This window comes from Micrasema longulum, unplaced genomic scaffold (assembly GCF_059751315.1).
Source record: "Micrasema longulum isolate JH-2025_06_02 unplaced genomic scaffold, ASM5975131v1 h1tg000874l, whole genome shotgun sequence".
In the NCBI taxonomy this organism is placed as follows: Eukaryota; Metazoa; Arthropoda; class Insecta; order Trichoptera; family Brachycentridae; genus Micrasema; species Micrasema longulum.
The window spans coordinates 778,616-790,685 of NW_028278066.1; the positions used below are offsets into that span (position 1 = coordinate 778,616).

The 12,070-nt window shown below is 31.5% G+C and overlaps 1 long non-coding RNA gene across 1 annotated transcript; it reads right to left on the minus strand.

Moving 5' to 3' along the window:
* Nucleotides 1-7,161: 7,161 nt before the first annotated feature.
* Nucleotides 7,162-9,449, minus strand: LOC148278493 (uncharacterized). Its single transcript, XR_015823188.1, has 2 exons — nucleotides 9,142-9,449; nucleotides 7,162-7,743 (listed from the first exon to the last, which is right to left on the minus strand). It is a non-coding gene; the product is annotated as an uncharacterized LOC148278493 (long non-coding RNA).
* Between the last annotated feature and the right edge of the window lie 2,621 nt (nucleotides 9,450-12,070).

Below are 12,070 nucleotides of genomic sequence, written 5' to 3' on the forward strand. Positions count from 1 at the left end.
AGAAGGATAGCTATTGAAGATTGTAGGCAGACCCGCGTCTGGTATCTTCTGCCCATTTGTTGCAGACATGTGGCAGCAGGGCTGTGAGGCTGGTTGTTATTTATTTAATACTTCACAAGTATACTCACTTATAGATTCAAAAACTACTCTTACTCTAATGAAAGACATAACCTCCACAATACATCACTAGATCCTCAACACATGAATAACTTAAACAAATACAAACTAAAACCACTTTCGGACAAAGGGATTTTGAGTATTATTTAATTAAAATCTATAACCTACTTCCACCATCTATTAAAACAATTAGTAACAAGAAAATGTTTAAAAAGGCTATAAAAAAATGGAAAGTGGAGCTAGGTAGAGGTAAAATGGATTGTCTCAATCGCCCATACCAATATTGAATCAACTGCTCCACAAGTGTATAGCTTATGTTAGGTTTTTGTTATTTTCATTGTGTGTTTTGGAATATAAATAATATAGATGTACATAAATACCTTGTTTTTAAAACTGTCTGAATATTTGTTAATTATCTTCGTTTTTTTAAGTTAGTCTTCTTTGTTTATTCTCAAATGTAATTTTAAACAGTATATTTTTAAGTGTCCTCGGCACGGGAAACCCCAGTAAGGTCACATTATTTTTATTATTAATTATAGTTTGTAAGCAAAAATATGAATAAATAAATAAATACATTATACAATTGAATGAACAATGTAATCTTCACTGGAAAAACCCGTGCCGGGGTATAATATATTCAAGAAAATAAAATAATACATTTGAAATAACCACTGGTTTCATCGCTTTCGCGACATCTTCGAGACCGGTATCTTTATTATAAAGTAAAATTTGTACAACATCAAGTCCAAAGAATTAAAACTGGTCAAGGGTTATTCTAATTTTGTGGATTTAAGTATCAATCATCTTTGATTTCATAATAAAAAAGTAATTATAGTTTTAACCACACGTAAAAAAATCCTCCGCATTTGATAAGTGAAGAAAACATTTCACATAAAAAAAAACGATTTTAAAAATTAAAAATATATCTTTGCGCCTGGCGAAAGCGTCTACAACCAGCATATCTCCAAAGTTTGCAATAATACATATAACATGTCGCCAGGCGCACTGTAACTTCCCATATATTGTTTTTGAGTAGAAATAAATAAAACACTTTTCTTCTTGCGATAAAACAAAAATATTTAAGTATCAATCTTCTATACTCCCGCGCCCGATCAAATTTGTAACATTATGTACTCGTACTGTTAGATTATAACCCGCAAGAAATCAAACTTCTCATCATGTAGTTATTTAAAAACTAAAATCAGTAAAGCTAGGGTTTCCTAGGACAGCGGTGCCCGTATTTTAACGGCCGTAGTGAACGGTGATGCAGTGGACAGCCGTCGTAAAGGTGATTAGAGAGTGGTTTCCTAGGAAAACGGTGTTAAATGGTGTTGATAACACCGTTTTCCTAGAAAACCACACTCTAGTCACCTTTACGACGGCTGTCCACTGCATCACCGTTCACTACGGCCGTTAAAATACAGGCACCGCTGTCCTAGGAAACCCTAGCTTAACAAACATGTCCCATATAACTTTCATATCATTCATTTCATAAGTGGGTATTAACACAAACAAATGTAACATATATCACACTATGTTTAGTTTTACAATATTTTATTCAAATAACGAATACTTTATTGTACCGAATATTACATACTCATAGTAATAAAAAATGTAGATTTTGTTTTAATCTATTTTCATATTTTTAAAATTAAAATTAAAAAAATTGTTGTTACAATCTAATCTATCATATTTAAAAAGAAATAATAACGTATCCCTAACTCTAACAGGCCAAGAGTCTTGTGTTGAGTTGGGATACAACATATTAGAAATTGGAAGCATGCAAATTATTAAACAATTGCAAAATTTTTTAATTATTACATAAACACATATTTCAATAAAAATCCGAACAACACGCTTTTTTTAAAATTCAGAAGCATATTATTTTACGATCGACTGCGGATGTTTTCTGGGTACGACTAAAGATATCAGTAAAATATTGAAGGGGCATGTTATTCTATCTAAAGTACTGGATAAATTATCCCTTTCTTCAGAAAACCTTCAAGTTTTCCAATTTCCCAACAAAAGTTGACTGAAAAGTAGCGACAACCACGCGATGGTACCGCGCTACCCTAAAATACTGCAAAAATGATTACTCGTCCGTAAATTAAAGGTAGCATGTCGGCCAATTTTTTGTGAGAAATTGTGCATTTTTATAAATAAGCAAGTAAAAAATAAGACAATGTGAAACATGAGTCCCTCAAGATTGAATCTTACCTGTAAAATTCTGTTTTACATTAAAAAAATCTCCAAAACGCTAGAATTTGTAATGTGAAGATTCGAGAAATTCGAGTCATTAAAAGTGAATAATTTCTTTGGTAGCAAACATTTTAAAAACCTAGTATTTTCATTCCTATTGTAAGTAATAAAAAAAATTAATTATAATATTAAAAATAGTTTTATTCCACTTTTATTTATAATTTTTTTACCAGTGACCGGGTTTCGTCGTAACCGTCATCGTCAGACTGATGTCAGTCACGACGAAACTCGGTCACTGGTAAAAAAATATAAATAAAAGTGGAATAAAACTAAAAAGTATTTTTATTATTATAATTAAAATGCAGTTCCACCAAGAAATGTCAGTAGAAAAACTCAATATATTAAAAAAACAATACTCTTGCCAACCGGTTTTGCTAACATAATTTCTTTTTAGTAAATCTGTTATTTATAGAATGTCAAAATTTCAATTTAAAAAAGACTTTCTGAGCTTTTAAATATAGGGTTTTGTCAGTAAATAAATGGGCATCTGACGAATTAACACTTCCATGATTATATTAGAAATTTTGTGACCTAATTATAATTAACTAGATATTAACATGCCAATCTTTTCAATAAAACATAAATAATATCATAAACTATTGTCCTTTATTTTTGGTTCACTGAAAAAAATTTAAGAATATACTGTTATTTTCGAGTAAATATACTATATAATTTTCAGATTTTTCTAAAAATACCAGCCATTCATTTTCGTATGATTTAAGTTAGTAAAAATTTGAACAGAAAGTTGAATAAGTTTAGTTTTTATGGTATGTAAGTCTACCCGATTCTTTAGGGGTTCGATTAGTTTTGAATACATACCTCGTCAGTCGTAAACGATCCTTTCTTCGGTAAACTCGTTTCGCCATAACGGGAAATATTTGGCGCGTTTTTCCGGAAAAATATCCACGCATTGCACAACAAAGCATGTTTAGTTTTATCGACTAGTGATTTATAAAGAATAATACCACTTAAGTACAAATACCAATACTTTAAATAGAATGTCTGATTGTGTTCAGTGTAATGGTAAAATATACTCAATTATTAAAGCGGTACTCCTAGCTGAAAAATGATTTATAGTGGTTACGCATAGCGTGTGTATTAGAGAAAATTACCTAACTCATTCATTTTACCTTCATATATGCATAATACTAATACTAATAAAGCATATAATTAAAAACGTTTGATAAAAAACACTTACGATTTTTCTTTGAGCTTTATTTTGTACGTGTTTTTTAAAACCGCTATTTTGCTGTCATACCCCGATTTTTTAGTATTATTTCAATACGTGATTGCTTTTAAATATAACTATATTTTTTGATTTTCTGTTTTAATCGTTTATAGATTTACGTAATACACAATCATACCGTAGGCAATTAAAAAAAATTAAAAAAACAAATTTGCCTTATTTTTTTTAAACATCTTTACATACTACATAGGAACTCAATGTTGTGAATAGCGTTTTTATTTGACCGCTTAAAATCTTTTCGAAAAAGATGATCCGCGCCACGCTTGTTGTAGAAATTTTCAAATTGCAGTATTTTGTAAAAAAAAAAACTAAAGGCAATATATATTGAAAAAAACATACAATATTTGTATCGATTGAACATATGTGTAACTTTGTATTTAACCCTGTATTGCGCCATTTTTCAATAACATAGAATATATTTCTTTTTTTTTTTGTTAGATTTTCTTATAATTTTTCTTTGAAAACGTGTACTTAACTGTTTCTACATAAACTCCGTTATCGGATATTGACACGCTAACTTCCATGCGTCATCTAACCTCGCGAACTTTATAGTACCGCAATATGAGAAATTATACTACATTATTCAGCCCAACATAACATTCGAATTTGAATATTTAATAATTCAACAGTTTTCAAAGTGCCACTGATTATTAATATCTAACGTTTGAAGTATTTTACAATTACAAAATAATAATCTACCCAGTCGGTATCCCGCTCTAAATCAAATGTAATATCTACAAATAATAATAAAAAGAAAAAGGAATTTACCCTTTATCTTTTGAATAAATGTACGAGTAGTAAAACAAATATCTGTAAAATGTGGCGAGAGTAAATGGTAACGTAGGACGAGGACGGCCGAGTCACTTGACGTGCTTTGATAAATTAAATATTTATAAAAAGTATTTGGTAAAGTAAAAAGTCTATATAACCGAAAGGCATAAATACATTTATGTGAAAAGGCGTGATAGTACCATTATGGATAGTTATTTAAAAAATCCAGTTATGGGTAGGTATATTGTAAGGGAAAAGTTGACTGAAGAAAGATATACTTGTTGGTGTTAATATAAGTTGTGTCCATTTTTTTCAAAAACAAGAGAACAGAGAAAAAAAAATACCACAAATAAATCAATAATGTGTTCTCCTTTATTATTTTACAAGGGACTAGCCAATAATGTATTCTCCTTCATTATTTTACAACAAATAAGTAAATAATTCAATGCATCTTTGGCGTACACTGCGCAAATATCGCGAGCAGCTTTGGCAGCTGTATTTACTCGATTGAACGCGAACAAAAGGAGGTGTGGAAAATGCTCACTTTTTTTCGTTTTGTTTTGGAAAAATTGGGAAAAAAAACTGTCATAAATTCAGTTAACATCGATACATAGCTACAGTTCCTTGTGATTAAATATGATGGTAATATTTAATTAATTACGGTTATCCATTCTTATTTTATAAAAATAAACTTATTTAAGAACTGAACAATTAAAATGACCGTTTTCCTTCTTGCATGAGGCTAGTGCAATAAATAGGGCCAGAGACTCCCAGATTACTTTAAATACGAGGGTCCTCCACAAAACAAGGTTACAACATTTATGTAGGATCGAAAAATGCTTGTATTTATTATTCACAGAATAATTCACAAATATTTTCAACGTAGTCACTGTCGAGATCGAGACATTACTGCAGTCGGAGCCAGTGTTATAGAAATCCGCCGCCAGCTGTTTCAGGTCTTCCCGCTTCTTCGACCTCTGATCGTTGGAAAAACGTTTCCCATCTAAAAACTCGTGAAAAGGTGATAGTCCGGAAGCGCCAAGTCGGGTTAATAGGGGGTGGGTGACAATATCCCATCCATAAAATGTCAACAGCTCCTGTGTAACTCGCGCGGTGTGAGGCCTGTACCTCGATTATGAACGCTATCTTCATCTGTATATATCGAGACGGTATACTTAACTTCTGTACTATCTGTATCTTACCTCGGTATGTTCTTCCTACTTGTCATATCGACATCATATGATCAAAACAAGCCAATGGAATGACCGCAAACAATTAGTCCGCGTTCCTTACGTCATTTACATTTAAAATAGTTCTCATTTATATTTTAAATAGGCTTCTCTAATAATGAGGACCGTACCCACAGATTTTTTTTTGTCTCCCTTTCTCTCATTTAGAACATATTGTAAAATATGAGTCCGCTATAACAGGAAACATGCATTGGATTGGTACAATGTTTTGTTATCCCTCTACAGATGTATATACTCTAAGCTTATTTCTCTATCATATTTTTAATAGGCTTTTAAGAAAAAAAGTGCCAAACTCAAAACGATAATTTAAAAAAAAAATCATAACTAAACAAAAATTGCTCTGTGGAACCAAATTTTTGACACTGTTTATGCGTAGATAAACGTATCGAGGGGTTCTAGACCCGTCGGTATAAAATGATGTACTTACATCAAAACTTGATGGTGGGGGTATGGGTACTATACCTTTGTAGTCAGTCTGGAGACTTTTATCTTCAACTATGACGTCATACTGAAACTGTCATTTTAGAGCGTAAATATGTGTACCGTGACGCACGCTTCCCCTTGATTCATATCGATGTACCTACCCAAAACTTGAAGGTGGGGGGTCGGTAGGATATCTTTATAATCGCTAGAGGGAATTTATCTTCAACTATACCGTCAAGGTGAAGGTATGACGTATTTATCTTCCCATCATAATCGAGGCCCTGGCGTTATCATGCGGGAAACTTACTCCCCGGGTCAGCATTCCCCTTCTGCGGTTCTGTATGGCTCTTTTGAGATTTTTAGGGTATTGCAGTAAGCTTCTGCATTAATGATAGTCCCTTTAGGCATACAATCAACTAAAGGGACTCCCTTACGGTCCTAGAAAACTGATGCCATAACTTTTCCGGCCGAATGGGTCGTTTCGAACTTCTAAGTGGATGGGGAAGCTGAATGACGCTATTAAAGTGATTGTCTTTTGGATTCTGGAATATGACACATCCGCATCTCATCCCCCGTCCCGATAGTCCAGAAACTCTTCTCCTTCCTGTACAAAACGATCCAAAAATACACACCCGCTTTTGACTGTGCTCTGGCGTGAAGATTCTGGGCACCCACCTGTTCAAATCTTAGGTGAATGTAGTTCCATTTTCGTACATATTTTGTTTTATTTTTCTCGCGTTCGTTTTGAAACACAAATTATATAAATAACACCTTTTATTTTATCGGTTGGTTGGAAAAAAATACGATTTGGCAATAAGTCCGCCAATGTACATATATGTAATAACAAGAAGTTAAATAAAACAAATAAAAATGAAACAGAAGAACATTAAAGAAATATGGATATTTAAACATAGTCAGAATGCTTATCGCTACACAGTATGTAAACCATTTTAACTTGAAAGATGACTGATCGTAAGACTTGTAAATGCCTGTATTTCCATATCCTTTCTCAAAAAAATATTCTCTTCTGCAACAATATAAGGTAAAGGCACCAGTGATGGACAGTTTTAGAAAATGTTTTTAGACTTCATAACCCTACGATCCATTTTTAACAAAATGAAATCAGACGATGTGAAATAATAATAGTACGGTATGTTGGAAATCTTTTTTTAATAATAAAATTAATAACGGGTTACAGGTTTAAATAAAAAAATAGAAAAACCATAGTTACTTCTAATCATCAGTGATGGACAGACAAAATCTAATTATGGACACCCATCAATGGACAAAGTCCAGTAATGGACGTCCAGCATTGGACGTATGAGTAACAAAATCTCTTTAGGTCATATAGATATTAGGTAAATATTTTTCCATCTTCATTACTTTAAAAAAAACCTCTTTTATTTTGCTGTACAGGATCATTTATCCTTTCCACAATGTCTTCTATTTTGTACCAAATCTTATCGGTTTTTTCCGACCATCTGAAGGTGTTTCCAATAGATAACGTCATTGTACTAATTTCAAACAAAGAAAAAAGTTTGTTTTCAATTATTCCTGGGTTATTTATTTGTGGTACACCATATTTTAACGCCGCTGCCCCTACTGCTTCCCCCCTGTTCACTGCATCTACGGCACGTCCCATTTGTTTTGGCGTATATTTTTTTTTGGGTGCCATGGCTAGAAAAGAAAACACAAAATATACCTTTATTTAAGATCCACTTATGGACAACCAGTATTGGACACCCATGTCCATGACTAAATTGCGTACACTTATCAGTACCACAAACATAATGTACAACAAAGACGGCACGACAGACTTAAATTGAAGGTAACTGCGATGAAAACACATATAAACTATTTGACTCAATTTATGGACATTTTGTCCATCACTGGTCTAAGATGAAAATCGGTAGTCAGTTATGAACATTCAAATTTGACAAAATATACAAGTAGCTAGGTATGAATTTAGATTGATTTCGTATCTACGGTATGTCTAGAAAACGTATTATTTAATATTTCAATAAGTAATTACTAAAATTTCTACCAACTAATTACAAAATAGTTACTCACCTCACTAATTATTTCTGCAAGAAATTATGAATTTCGCTAACGCCGTTCGATTGGTGCCTTTAAATGCTAGCTATTTTTTAACGTAATAGCCGATTGTCGCGATATGCATCCCGGTTGATAGATAAATATCTATAGTTTATGATTCATTTTTGCCAGTATAAAAATATGTTGAATATTTCTTATTTTAAAGGATTTAATAAACTTTTGTCCATAACTAAGGTGCAGTCCATTACTGATGCCATTACCTTAGTATAAGTATTTGTGCAAACTCCCAGGGGGTAAAATCTATCTAATCTATAAACATTTAGACAAAATAAAAATCCTGTTGACGTTTCATCATCATTCCCCTTTCGCACCTAATGGTGCATAGGGCACTACTTTGGTACACCAATCGCAGCGTATATCGATAATTTATGTTACAAAAAAGGTAAGATGATCAGTCTTACGCTTTAGATGCCAGTCCAGGGACTATGAAATATTCTTAAAATATTTTTTTAAATAAATATTTCATGTCAACCATGCCAGGAATCGAACCCGAACCCTTTTGCATGATGGACAAAAGTTGACGACGTTGACGTTTACTGTCGATAAAAATAAGGCTGCCATATCAATTTTAAATTACCATTTTATATAAAAATGAGATAACGGAGTAGTAGAAATACGAATAAGAAAGACGTGGCATGATCAGTCAAGCCAAAATCTCAAATCTACTCATGTCAAAAGCAGACACAATTGAAGGGCATGTATAACAAGATGTATGAATGTGGAAGAAGCTAGGAATGTATGTCAGGATAGACGCGTGTGGCCTTCCATCCCAAATGATGTGATGGTAGTAGTAGTAGCAAGGTAAATTGTCGCATACACTATCAGATAAGTTGAAACACTGTAGGTAAATTATTTATCAGGTGGTAGGATATATTTCATAGATACGGAAATTAAACATCTTTTTTTTCATAGGAAATTCAAATAATTTTCTTCGTTATGTTAGGCATAATCGTGTTTTACCTTGAGTTTATATATGTATGTGCTATGTATATTGTAATACATATGAGGGATTGCTCCTGCAGATATTTCTTATTTATCACGCGATGAGGCCATAACACAAAATAGCCGTGAGTTGTCAAACTTCCCTTGATTTCCACCAGATAAATAATATTCAGCCCTATGTATTATACATACATACGAAAGTACATAGGCACGTAATATGCTTATATTTGGCTACGATCCAAGATGTAAATAAGAATTTGAGGAATTTGCCGTTTTTCGTAAACAGCAGTTGAAGATCAATAACATGACATTACTCACACCCACAATTTGTTCAAGTGTGTTTTATAATATTGTTACCATATATAGCGATATCCGATGTCCAGTTTCAAGTATCACACAAGTACTTATTTTGTTTTATTACTTAGTGGCATTTTTATTCAAATTATTGAAATGAATATTTATAAAATAAATAAGTTGGTAGACCGAATCAATTCACTAACTTATTGATTAAATACGGCATTATGAACGGAATAATAATTACATATGTTTAGTACACCGTTCGGGAAAAAGTACCAACACCATAAAATAAAGCGCGGATATTAAAAAAAAAAACATTAATTTAAAAAATTGAAATATGAACTTCTTATAAACCACACGAAATTTTCATTTCCTTTGCGCCGTAAAAAAATCAAGGATATTATTTTAATATTTTTGTACACTTTATGACAAAAACATAAATAATAAATATTACTTATTACAAAATAATAAATCTACCTACAGATTAAATATTAATATAATCAAACATCGTCTTTTTTTAAAGACTATAATAATTTATTTTTTTCTAACACACACAATGCCAAATTTAGGTAGTACAAATTACACATATTTTAAAAAACGTAAACATCAAAAAAGTTTTGGAAGGTTTTCTTTTTTTTGTTGTTATTTTATTGTTGCAAAGTTTGGGGTCCGTAATGTAAATAAAGTTTAGGAAACAACATACACAATGAAAAGTTTTTTTACTACCTAAGTACACATACTTTAAAATATACTACTTTCAATAAAATTGTACTTTGAATTGATATTAAACAGTATATTTGCGGAAATGTAAAAAATACAAAGACCTTTAGTTACCAAGTTGTAAGTACAGTCGTTTGAAAATATTACAATACTAAATGTAAACTCGATAAATGTCAAAAGAAAACTTTAAATTCCACTGAATCACATACATAAATTATATAAACATAGTAAATAAATAATTGCACAGGTTTTGACAATATAAATAAATTGGTACATGCCAAGAAATTCTTCCAACATGGAAAATTCGATTTATTGAAATGTTACAAAAGTAGCAATATGTTTTCACATCAGTTGAGTGATTCAGTACCTCCAACGACCAACGGCGATAAGTAACGAAAAGCTTAAGAATTTAACCAGTGTATTATAAAATTAAAAGTGTGATTTCGTATTATTAAAAAAGGGAGTAACAATTTAACTTAAGTGAATGGGCGGGTAAAACAGTGATAAATAAAATCTGGAGAAGCACTATAAAACAATGGCAGACGTCAAGGTAAGTTTAATAATCTCTTGAAATATTTGGCTTAGATTACCTACATAAATTATTTCTTAAATTCAATGGTTAGGTACCTTAAAATAAATGCATTTAAACATATAATATGCCAAAATATCCTTTTTATTAGACAAGTGTTTTTACAAGAAACTATGTGCTAGTATAATTCATATATTATTCACATATATTTCTATATATAACATTAATTACAACGTTAATATTACGCCTATGCATATTTATTCTATTTTTTTACTGACTGATACGGGGTGGCTTTACACAAGTACCTATGTGTTTTTTTGGCTATGTATATTTAGTAATCTATAGAAAACTATAATAATTGGCCTATAATTTTGGTTTATTTGAAAATACTGCATTTTTTATTGTAATGGCTGTTGTGTTCTTTAAATAAATAGAATCAAAATTATCAATACTGATAGATTTATCACTATACATATTTTGAATTGGCTAACCTATTTACCTTCTTGACGAAAAAAAACCTTGATTCGAGGTCCTACCTAACCATTTTATAATGACATTCCGACGAAGATCAAGCAGTACAACAGTGTCGCTGTACTTCAGCGGCGCTGCGCGACATAATTTTGTATGAGAGCCGCGCTGTGCAGCGCAGCTGTAGTGCCGTTCGTTTCGTTCAAAAAAGCGAAAACAATATTTCGTGAAGCCGCGACGCGTAGCGCAGAGCCGCTCTAGTGCTGTTTGACCCTCAGTGTAATCAATTTACTCACGAATATTTAATTTTGACTTTGTAACTTCAAAGCCCTAACCTAAATTAAACTGCATTTCAGTCAAAACGTTATTTAATCGATATATTTTAAATAATAAACTAATGATAGTCTCAGAATAAATTATTTGTCTTAGGCGCAAACCTTCTCTTTTTAGATTTCTGTAAAAATAATTCCGATAGATGTCGTTAATTGTTTTATTGGCAAAGAGTAAATATTTGCTGATACATTGATGAGTTAAAAATTATAAGTTCACTAATGTACTTACACCCTTTTCAAATTCTTTATTGTATAGGTTTATTATATGTGAGTTACGACTTAAAAATATGATTTTTAAATAATACGCCTATTTTTGATACCAGTAACACCAAGATTAAAAATAAAATTAATGCTGGCGAATGTGGTAGGACTGCTTATTGAATACATAGTAGAGATGTGCTGTCATATCGACATTTATAGTACATCGATTTTGATCGTCATTTTTAAATTGATGCCTTTTTATGTGCAAATTGAAATAACCTTAGGCAAAAACAATATTGTTATTGTGGCCAATGATATTAAAGAAGTTTTGTCTTCAATACGTTTGAGATATAAAATATATTTATAGAGTAAAACAAAATAATATTTGTCATAATAACAT